The sequence below is a fragment of the Struthio camelus genome, chromosome 4 (genome assembly GCF_040807025.1).
Source record: "Struthio camelus isolate bStrCam1 chromosome 4, bStrCam1.hap1, whole genome shotgun sequence".
NCBI lineage: Eukaryota > Metazoa > Chordata > Aves > Struthioniformes > Struthionidae > Struthio > Struthio camelus.
In genome coordinates this window covers 70,701,293-70,713,248 of record NC_090945.1, presented here as the reverse complement: position 1 = coordinate 70,713,248, position 11,956 = coordinate 70,701,293, and the positions used below count along the sequence as shown (strand labels likewise).

Genomic DNA, 11,956 nt, shown 5'->3' with positions numbered 1-11,956 from the left:
GAAGTAGGTCAGTGCTCTCCTGGGGACTGACTCTTGCTAATAGCTCCCAAGCAGTTTTCAAAGTTTAGCCTCTTGCAATTATGGACAGAAAGCTGGATGGGCTCCCAGCACACTTCATTCACGGGGCTGCCTCTGAAATCTGGGTGTATGAGAGCAGTCCTGTGTGTCAAGCATTGCTCATGTAAACCATGTCACAAGACCTCTGTATCGTAAAATGAAATTAAAAGAAAAAAATCTCAGCTATTTTCTAAAAATCTCAGCTATCTTCTGATGGCTTAGCAAAGAGCGCTGAGTCTGTCGTGGCAGTTGATGCCAACTATTGTGGGTATCAGGAGTTGCAGCAAAAAAAGAGCTCCTACTTTGCCAGTGGGAAGGTTGGGTGTTGGAGACAGAGTGGTATGAGACGAGGAGGGCATTTAAACAAGGCTGTGCAAGCCCACAGAAAGCCTGGAAACAGTGAATTTGTTCCTGAAAAAAATATATTGATCAGCAGAGTACATGAGAAAATAGGCAACACTGATGATGAAGATCTGTGATTTTTCTGAGCAGAGCAGAAGGGCAGTGCACAGAGCTCAGTAAGGGAGCTTGTGAAGTAAGAGCCTGCAGAAAAGGGAGTTAACGTTCCCGTGATGAACATCAACATGAGCAAAGGCACTAAAGGGGTTAGGCTGGTTAATGAAGTGTAGCTGTTGCGCTGCAGATCGGGCCATCCGTGCTTCACAGCGGGGAGGAGCTGGTGCAGAGCCTGCGAGCGGCGATCTCCGGGCTGGGCTCAGGGTGCGCAGCTCCTGCCCGGCGCTGTGTGCAGCCCGCGCACCTGCGTGGCGGCCCCCGCGGGGACGTGCAGATCTGCTCGCCCCCATGCCATGCAGCAGCCCTCGCACAGGCTGGGCGCTCCCGTCCCAAGGCTGGGACCAACCTGGCAGCACCCGCCTGCATTTCGATGGCCAGATATGAGCCTGCTCCAACATATATTGCATCCCCTGGGTTGCAGGCGCCATGCCCAAACTGCTAAACTTTCAAACTTGAATTTTAATTAGAGTAAGAAATCAGTAACTTAACATTTTGGAATTCTTCAACTATGTATCGGTTGATAGTACCGCATATTTTGAAAATGTTGGGAGGGGAGGGGAAAACAGCAGGAAGAGTCAAAAAGAAAAGAGTTGAAATGAGTTTATTGTAGGCTTACAAGTTTCAGTATTTGACAAAGGACACGGATATAAATGGAAACTAAATTGAAATTGTTGAGACTTCTCTCATTCAACACAATAGATCATTGCTACTAGTCTGCTACAACTGGGAAAAGCAATCTGATTACCAATAAACAACTTTAAAGTCATACATGTGTTTTAGTGTCTTCAATAAAGTTTACAAAAAAAGAAACAACAAAAAAAGCCCAAACTGTCTGACACCAGAAATTTAAAATGTGTAGGGGATTGTTCAAGTCCATTGGCACACAAAAAGAACAATATACTAGATAAAAGACATCATTAGATCATTTTTCATTAGAAACTGCTTTTTGCTTAAACTAGAAATGCTTATTAAGAGATTCAAGGAGTTGTTTATGTGTTATAGCTAAATTAAATTATATTAATTATAAAGAATTTTGCATTTACAATATTTTAAAGCTTGAATTTAGACTCTAAGTTCATTTCCCTTTTTTCCTCTTTTGTATCTGAATGCAACAGAATGAATGAGGACTTACTCTTTCTTTCTTTTTTATCTTTTTGCTACTTCTTTCATTATCCTTAGAACACTTTTTTTTTCATGCTCCCCATAGAATCCTCTGTCCTCACTGTCTGGGAATTGAATGACTAATGTTTAAGATAATGTCTTTTTTTTTTTTTTTTTTGTAAATGGAATTTTACAATGGAGCAGGGAGCTGGGTTTTTTTTGCTGAAACCTTATATTTACCTATGTTAATCTACATCATTATCTTGCTTTTCAAAGCTATATAGTTTCCCTGTTTGTTCTACTGACCAAGCATTTGCTCAAATAGCTATGCTTCGAAGGCTTGCTGTTTTATAATGGCTTTAACAAGTTTAAGTAAACCGCAGGAGAGAAGGAAAGAGAATGAATTAAAGGTTTTTTTGAAGGAGAAAACAAAATCTGGGGGAAAAAAGTTGCTTGCAGGCAATTCATTGCATTTATGATGTCATAAATGCCAAACATCATTTTGGGTTACATTTCCTGGCTGAAATACAAAAATTCTCAGAAAATCGAGGGTTGAAATAGAAAGTCAACAGTGACCTAATTTGGAATGTAACGAAACTAAGTAGAGGGGACAGAACCGAAAATGCTGCCACTTGAGAACTGTGAAATGACATAGAGAAGCTTGTCATCTTTGTTTTATTTTTAAATATATGAACCAAATAAAAGCTGAAAATGAAAACATGCTTTGTGGTTTTATTTTATTGTGTCTGTGTTAGAAGTGCTGTTCCTATACCCTACCCATATATAACATGACATGCCGCAGTTCCTGCGCTCAGATTCTTCACTCTTATGTTACTGCCCAAGTATGCATTCAAAAAGGAGCCAACAGATACAGTAGATTTATTCTAGTCACTGAGGTCAAGGACTCCTTTTTTCTTTGAATTCAGCTAAGAGGGAACTCTTTCCTCAGTAACAACTGCTATGCTTTCTGCTTTGCATTCTGCTGTCAGTGTGCACCACTGATAACAAAGTATGTGAGAATACTGCGAAAGGGAAATCAGGAAATTACTTATCAATCTGAAGCACCAGAGAGTTATATGTCATCTTCAGTGCCAAAGTTAGGGGGCTTTCAGCAAAGCACAGTATCTTCATGCACTATAATTCAGAGACTCCAGCTGCTGGAAGCTACTGCAAACCATGTAAGTAAAGGGCTTCATTTTGCTGAAGCAAACTTTGTGTATTCTGTTGCCTCATAAAGACACTTAGATAATCTACATTTCAGCTGGGTTTTCTAATCCTAGTAATGCTGTTTTTATCTCACTGTGTTGTTTTGAATAATGCATGTATGTAGGCACAATAAACAAAGAACTTGCATTTCTTGAAATGTTTTACTTGTGAGCAGCGTGAGGAGCAGAATCTGTGTGCAAGTCAGTCAGGCTCTCCTTCTTTTACAGTCACTGACAATTTCTGCTCTCTGTTTGTGATCATGGAGAACTGTCTGATTTCTTAAGTTTCCTGTTATTGCTATTTCAAGGATAACATGAAACTAGCAGCAAAACGTAAAACCTGTGCAAAGGGAGAAGAAAGCAAGTTTATAAAGCAGCATGAGTAAGACCGAAAGTAGTATGTGAACCACACTGAATTTGTGGTCTTGTGGGATTTTATATACGTTATAACGAGGTTTAAGAGGTCACAGGTTATGCAGCGAGCAGCAACATTAAATGACACAAGAAACATTTTGATTGCTTTATAAAAAATAATCTCACTGATTATGCTCATATTTATATTAATCACTTTTTTATAGTTATTTGGGGTTTATTACAGAGGATGGGCTCAACTTTTCTCTGATCTTCACAACATAACCTAAAATCATGAAATAATTTACGAATGCTAAGGCAAATTGCACTGTCTCTTCTTGTTCTTTATTCAGTTTACATGTCTATTGATGTCTACACAGAAAGGCATTGATGTCCCAAATTTCTGTTGCTGTCTGTGGGTTCCTCCCTGTCCTTTTGATGACTGCCCACATGCAGCTGGTGTGATAAGTGAATGAAAACTGGCTGTTGTGCCAGAAGCTCAAGTATATCCACTGACCAGGGTGGAGCTGATTTTGTCCTGAGGCAGAAATGTAATGGGTTCATCTGAACATCCTCAGGGTTCCTGGTATCTTCCCATTCAAAGAGATACCAGCCCATTCTCATTCTTTGCAATCTTCCCAAAAGTACCTGACCCCTCTGACTTTGGACCAGGCACAAACTCAAAGGGTGACATCAGCTTTATTTGTTGCAGGTGTGTCACTGCAATGACCTCTTGTTTCAGGTGCTCTGAGGAACACTTTCGCTGCCCCAAAGAGCTTGTTACCACTCATGTCCCTCCCATTGACCTTAATTTCCTCTCTGTCTCCAGGGTTTTTCTGGGCTGATAGAAATACTAACGTCACGAGGTGAAAGGGGCTCTGTCCACTAAAGGAGACAACCCTAGTTCATTGAAGTCAATGGAAAGGCCTCTTTGACTACAGGTGGGCAATCAGACCATGGGTGCCAAACTAGTGAGGAAATTAATAAGTAAGGCAGGAATGTGTAGCTGCAGTGTGCCACTGATGAATCGGGGGTGTAACCTCCCTGAATGAGGACAGGTGAAGGCTCTTTATGAAGAAGACTGCAGAATGGAAACAGTCGTGTGTTGAAGGTGCGTTGACAGGAGATTTTGAATGACATAGAGGGGTCGGTGTGAATGGCAGAGAGAACAGACTCCTCTGCTGAAGGAGGAAGAAAACATTGTTTTTCAAGAGTGTTTGGAGAGTGACAAAATATTTAATTTTCAATATGGAGAGGGGTAAGATGTGAGGTAACTCTACTTTTTGATTTGCAACTGAACTCTCACATACCTAACTGGTGTAACTGTACTCCAGGGAGAAAATAGCAGATTGTCATATTTTGGGGATTTATGTATATTCATGTGTTCCATTAGTCTCTTGGCAAATGCATCTTTTGAGCTCTAAAACTCTCTGAACCTCTCATATAGGCCTTTTCTTTGAAGCAACAGATGTCTGTTATAAGCAGATGGTTATGGCTTTGAATTTTAACATCTTTAAATACTTTGTTGTGTATATTTTACAAAGAGGAATGTACTTTTTCTTACTATGCAGAACTGATACACTAAATAAAAGTATCCATGTCTGCATGTGTGATGTCTCTTCCAAGCTTGCAAACCAATAAACCACATATTTTTTAGGATTATTTGTTGTGAGATATTTTCATCCCACTACTCAACTTATGATTTCAAGCTACAAACTAACTGTCAAATGCACTAGTCTGATGTGTGCTCAGTCAATACAAATAAGCAACAAGAAACATCAGGTGCGGATTGCATTCTCACTTTAATGCATATTGTGAGCTGGCCGAAATCTTTCTCTTGTAAAATTTCCCTGGGGGAATAATGCAGTGTCTATGGGAATAACTGAGAAGAAATATTTTGATTGTGCTTATTCTAAAACTTCACTTTTCAAGAGGTAAAGCTATGAAATTTCATGTGCAAGGGATCTAAGAATATAAGATCTGAAACCAGGAATAAATTTGGGAACACAAATGGAAAGAATAAGGCTCCAATAAGAATATAACTCTCATTTTCTTTCAATAAAAAAGAAGCCAGATAGCCAGATTTTGTTCAAATGTTTTGCTATGGGATATTAATTTAATGCTTAAAACTAAATTTCTTTTCCCCCCTCTCCACCCAACTTTCAGACTTGAACAGTTTTGTTTTGTTTTTTTTTTTTTAAAGAAATCTCTTCAGACAGCCTCTGCCATGTGAAAACACTGCTTAAACTCGAATCAGTTGATTTTTGAAGAAGGGATTTTCCACAGATTATCTAAGGCTTTGTTAATTATTAATGACATAAACCATACTATTGCATGGATTCAATGTTTATGTAAGGCACCAGCCTGACCTGATAGAACAGAAATGCCTCATTTCAACCAACTTTTGTTTTTTTGCCCTTACCTTTGAGAAGGATTGGGGCTGCTGAAAGGTTCTTGATGCTGGAAGGGATCAGCAGTAATGCAGGTTTCTCTCTTTCTCTCCCTTTTTCTCTCTTCCCCCTTCCCTCTGAGAACCTTCTTCTCCTTTTTCACATCTCCAAGACATAGTAACCCTTAATGCCAGGCTGTTCCGCTTCGGGAATAGAGATTTCTGTCTTCTTGCAGCTCACATCAGCCTATCTTTGCTTGGCAGCACAAGGGTTGGTGCTAGACTTTGCTCCTCCTCTGAGAAGAGGAGGCGATGGTGGGCCCAAGTTGTAGAAATGGTCTGAAGGGGCATAGCTGGTGGTCCAAATAAGAGGTGGGATTTCATTGTTTTGGACTTAAGCAGCCAGTGCCTGTCTCCCCAGGTATAAGCAAAGCAAGCCCATATGTAAGCAAAACAGGCACAGTGTTGACTTGTAGCCTGTTGCAGAAGGCTAATGGCTACTTTGATTACTGTTTGAATAGCTATGTATTTTCTGGTGGTTGCCTCTTCCAGATGTCTTCTGCTAAGATAGTGACACTGGTCATTATCTAAGACAATAGAACCATTAATCTGACCACAGTTGGCAGTTCTCTTAGTTCCACTTTGAAAGTATTAAAACCTGTTTTGTATCTAATACAGTGGGAGGAAGGGGTCTCTAGTCTTGATAAATGATATTATTTGCAGATATGAAGGTTAGAAATTTACACACTAAATGAGAAAAGAGTTGTGAAAATTTCTGATTGATGGGCTATCTTTCTTTTTTTAAAATTCTAATTGCATAAAGGCTGCAAACATTCAAATCCCTTGGAAATTCCAGGTGTTATTCTGCTACATGACGGCAACATAACTCAGAGAGATGATCTGCTAAATAAATCTTTTCAGGGATGTGAAGATATTGCCTTTTTGATGTGTGCCACTCTTCTCTTGTATCTCTCAAAATAATTCTGCTCACTGTGAGTGGAGCCCTATTATCCATTACTGTTCTGTTGTAGCACCTTGTAACGTACGTATTTATTTCTCTGAATACCACCTCTTAGGCTTACAGATGTGCGAACTGAGGCAAGACTAAATGATTGTTTTGTCAAGATCATACCAAAAGTCTGAGGATGCAGAAAACTGAAGGTAGTTTTCCTTGAATTGTGGTAATCCGTGTCCATCTATGGTCATTTGTAAATAAATGGATTGTCTGTAAGCAGGGAATGGAAACAATTTTTTAAGACTTGCCATGCTGTTGTGAGTCTGTAATCTTCACATGCAGTCAGAAACAACATTAAAGACCACAAAATTGAAGAGTATTCCTCACAGCAGAAAAGTAAGAACGCTTCTAAGCCTGCCAGAAAGCTCCAAACCTAACTGTTGTACAAGACAATCAGCAAAACAGCCATCAAAAGATGATAAGTAGCAGACTATCCAGAGGTGACGGGTATGGAGAGTACGGACTAGTTATCGTTACAGTAGTTCATCGGGTAGCTCTTGGCAGTTGTGCAGGGAGTACAGTAGCATGACATTTTGCATACAGAAAGCTGGTTTGGAAGCTGCACTGAGCAAGCAGCTACAATGGAGGGTTACAATGGAAATGTGGCATTTTTGCTTGTAGGAAGATCATCCTGCTGGAATAGACACTATCATTTGCTCTACTAGATAGTCCTTAGTTTATAGATAGGACTGAGCGCGTCGTTTTAGCTAACGTAATGTATCTGTGAGTGTCTGCCGAATTCTGAACTTCTGCTAAGTAACTAACGTGCTTGATATCTTAAAAGTCCTTTATGGAGGGAATAAAAAACTGCTGGAGTTCATATTCCAAAGGAAATTATTTCTGTTATAAAGTTTTCCTCTGTGGCTTTTGAGCTGTTTCCTGAATTCTGTAATTATATTCATGTAAGCATACCTCCAACTTTTTCTAAAATAAGGGTGAAGCAGAGTATGTGGTAATTAAAATAATTATTTCTCTGAACCTCATCTCCCTTTTGGCTTATCAGCTAATGCTCTAGCAAGTAGTTTCAGCCTTGAAGGGCTATTGATAGAAAGGGAAGCTGTAGTTCACTGTCTCAGCTCACTTGTCCCTGCTAGGTCCTTGATAAATCTGAGGGGAAAAAAAGATCAGTATTCACTAAAGGTTGACTTTCGCAGTTATCAGAAATTCAGGTCCTTGAATTTGCACAGACCAGCACAGAAAGTAGTTGGTGGAACATTTGTGAAAAGGTAAAAGTGCAGGGAGTCGTCAGAAAGATGGAACTGTTTGGGTTTTTTGTGACAGTGGGGAAACAGATTCAGCATGATATTGTTGCAACACCAAGGGGACTGCTAGTGCATTCTAATCATTTCCTCAGTGCATGAACCATCTCCCATCTACCTGTACAGAATCATTAGCATGTCCCCCAAATCTTTGCCTCCGGAGGAAAAATCCGGACTGGGTTATCCTAGAGGATTACATAAAATCTTCAGGATTCAAGAAAGCCTCAAGACAAGTGCCTCAGTGTCTCAAAAGGGCAGAATAATTTCCGGTCACAAGACTAAAGATTCAGACACTGTCTCATTTTCCATGGGACTATGTTGGCTTGACCGTTCCACAGCTGCTACATTTTGCTCATTAAAGAAAATGTTCTGTATCCATGGCCATTCCTTGTTCACAGTGAATATTTAGATTCCTCAGTCAGAGTCACCAGCAAAGGTCACAGAGCAAGAAGGTAAGAATCCATATAAACTGAAGATTAAGATAATTGTCATTAGAATTATTGACAGACACAGAATAGTCCTGTATTTCTGGAATCTCTGAATAGGATCTCTGAATCATCCTTCTTTTATCTATATCTGCTCTTGAATATTGTTGAAATTCCTATAGCCCAGGTGGGAATCAGAGAAAACATTAACTTTTGGGGGTATCTGTTTGAAGTAAAACAGTTAAGGCAAAGGAAGGAAATTAATGAGCATGATACCTGTGGGGTTTGACAGATGCTTTGAACGTACCTGTTTTTAAGAGCAGGCATAAACTCAGGAGGTTAATATGAGGGAGAGTCTTTTTCATGTTCATCCTTTTGGTTGAAGAGAATGACAGTATCAGGCAGAGCATATGCAGATACGCTTGGACAAAGGGGTTGCTAAAGACTATCTCAGTAGTGCACCTATGCTGTGAATGTCATCTGAAATTAGTTAGCAACATGTAGGTCATCTTGATTCACATACTAGTGCAGACAATTCAGTATGGCTCTGGAGAAGTGGAGCCACAGAGTTAGCTGGCAATAAAAATTTTGGCCTTTATGAATCACTGAAATTTCAAAACTCTGAGGGGTGTGTTTCTCTAACTTTGCACCTTGCCTTTTAAATGAAGAAACATCCTGTTGTGACCACACCTATATGTCAATTCTTCATGATAGTTTGATGCCACACTTTTTATTTCTTTCTGAAAACACCAGGTGCCGAAACACTGTTTTGGATGTTTTTCACACACGTGTGCTATGACAAAACCTTCCTCATTAGAGGCTTTCTGGTTGAGAATAAGCCAATGGTCATTAGTAGTGGGCCCTGAAACAGAGCACCAGGTCCTGTTCCGGAATAAATCAGTTCAGGGAGAAATGTGATATCTTTTCATGAGATGAATGTTGCTTTCAAAACAATCCCATGATAGGGATTCTTTGAGCTAAATGACCATTTGCAAAGTACAAAAGGACACTGGCTCCATTTTATCTTTAGGCAATGAAGGAATGTGAGGGCCCAGAGAGGTACTTTATAAAAGGGGCTGAGGTGACTGGTGATGTCTCCCCTTATGGCAGATAGTGACAGGCAGGCTTTTGACATCTTTGTCCCCCTCAGTAGGCCTGTTTAAAGTATAGCACTTTGTCACTGTTTTTTCCCACAGAAAGGGTTAAAAAATTCCTCCAGCATCTCAGCACTAATAGGGAATTTTTCAGTGCAGGATTAAGTCAGTCATATTTTGCTAACGTTTATGGAAGTTATGACCACATTTATGTGGCGAGAGATTTGTGTATATTTACTTGCATTGATTTCAGTTTAATGTTTGCTTGTTGCCCCTTGTTGTAATGAGATCTTAAGTTCTTCCCTGTTGGCCCGAGGCAGTATTTTCCAGATCATGGCTATATTTTTCCTAAATTGATGGTGTGTTTCACATTGTAGCATTATATCACTATGCTATGTCTTTGAGGGCTCAATTTTCATGCAGATGCCTAAAGCTGCTCTTGAAGTTCACACACTAATGCAGACAGAATGGTTGGCTAATTTCTGTTTCCGATGGCTCCTACCATCTTTTCTTCATTGCTGCCAGTGTTTTCTATCACTTCCCCAGGGACACCAGATGCGATTCCAGTTCCACCTTCCAAGCTGAAACAGATCATGGACAGCAGCCATGTGTTGTTCAGATGCTTGGACGGGAGGGAGAGATCTTTTTCCTTTTTCTCTTGCTGGACCAATTCACTCAACGAGAACTTGTTTTAGATCAAATTGGCATCACTTTTTGCTAATTTTTCTTTCTTATCTCTTCTAAATTCTAGCTTTTCACTATACCCTAAAAGAGAAAAGTTGCTTTAAAAGGCATCTGGTGTCTAGGACAACGTACCTTGCTCCCAGCTTAAAACGTTGATTGCAGTTGCTGAAAAATACAGCAGCCAGAGACATGCTTCTTCCCACTGTTGCCTTAGTAGATACAATGTATAATGCACTACAACATCACAGCAGGTCTCTGAAATTGAAAACAAGGAGGAATAAAGGACTACCCCACCTCAGCTCTTAAATCCCCTGACTGTGCTGCCTGTGTTGATTAGTTACTTTGATTTGTGTTTTCCTGCACAGCTCATTTTTCCCTTTAATAGCTCAGCTTGTAAATTGTCACTTGGATTGATAGTATTTGCACCAAGCAGTGTAATTAGGCTGGAGTGATGGAATATATTACATTGTTTATTTTTCACTATGTTTATTCCAGATGGTTTTTGTCACTGACTTTAGCTGGGCTGTTAATAAACATAGGATAAATCTAATGAATAAATTTGCTTTGCTTGGTATAGATATGTGGTGGTGGCTGAGACCAAGTTATACCACCAAGTAATGGGCTCACATTAGAACTACAGAAATGTTAATTTTATCACTAACATACAAGGGGGAAGTGGAGTCTATGGATAATGAGTGGTTGAAGAAGATATTTATAGGTTTATTTTTCCTTTAAAAGTCATCTATTTAAAAATTCAGCTGAGATTTTGATGAGTTCAGAGCTGTAGTGCTTTAGTCTCTTGGACAAGGGAAGTGTTCTGTAGTAAAGCTACAGAGTGAGTACCTGGGTTCAAGTCTTTAATCTTCCAGAAAGTTCGTCTGCAAGCTTGAGCAAGCTGTTTCGTTCTTCTGTGCCTCAGCTTCTGAATAAATGTTTCTTTTCTCCTGTGTTTTGACTCTCTTGTCTGCTCAAATGAAAGCTGTTCAAAGTCCCTGCATAGACTGAAGATGCCAAAATGATTTTAAAAAGGGAATTGGAACTTTTTGGGGAAAATAGCTCCATATAGGAAAAGCAACACGGAATTCCACGTGGCGCTGTGACCGTCTCTATCTGCTTGTTTGCCAAAGTGATGTTGAATGGAGAAAGCCGAAAGCCAACTACATGTTGTGACAGTAGACCTTGGAAAAGTCATATCATTTAAGAAGTTTTCCATTTCTGGCCTCTGCAGCTTTTCAGTCAGAAGGGAACATTAAGAAAGCCCAGGATGAAACAAAACCATCTTTCAAAAGGTGCATTAAAAGAAGTAACCATGGTTGCTCAGCAGTAGGCCCTTAGAGCACTGATTAAATAACGTATTTTGGAATATCAGCCAAAGGCAGATTAGAGCAAATGAATGTTTCTGTCTACCAATGTTTCTCACTTTCTCTGAATTCTTCCAGAAAGCACAGGGGCAGGCAGCTGCCTACAGTGTTGCTTATTCGCAGTATAACTTGCTTATAGCATTTTTGTTAACCGTTTAGGTGTGCTCTGGGTAACTAAACCAGAGTCTCTGTCTCATTAGATCACAAGAGGCAACCCTATCCCAAAAAACTGAAATGTGAACACAAGAGTTTTGATTTGCAGGGCTAGGAAGAAATTCTCCACCTTGGCCTGCACAGGCCCATTAGTCAATCGACTGGGGAACTCTGTCAGTCCTGTGACACGGTGGCAGCAGGCACAGTGGCTTTGAGTGGCTCTGCCAACCTGTGCTGCCCTTGCCTTTTGCAGTGGTATCGCTGGTTGGGAGGGAAGAAGGGAACAGGATATTGCCTTGCGAAAGTACAGAAATCTTCCTTTATGTATTGTTTTCAGCCACCTCCT

General features: G+C 40.0%; 1 protein-coding gene across 1 annotated transcript in view; it reads left to right on the top strand.

The window, feature by feature from the left end:
- The first annotated feature begins 2,761 nt into the window (after positions 1-2,761).
- C1QTNF7 (C1q and TNF related 7) overlaps positions 2,762-11,956 on the top strand; it is a 33,920-nt gene continuing 24,725 nt past the window's right edge. Inside the window, exon 1 of the mRNA XM_009673260.2 lies at positions 2,762-2,852. The gene's annotated coding sequence lies outside the window, so the exon portion shown is untranslated. The remainder of the gene's footprint in view (positions 2,853-11,956) is intronic.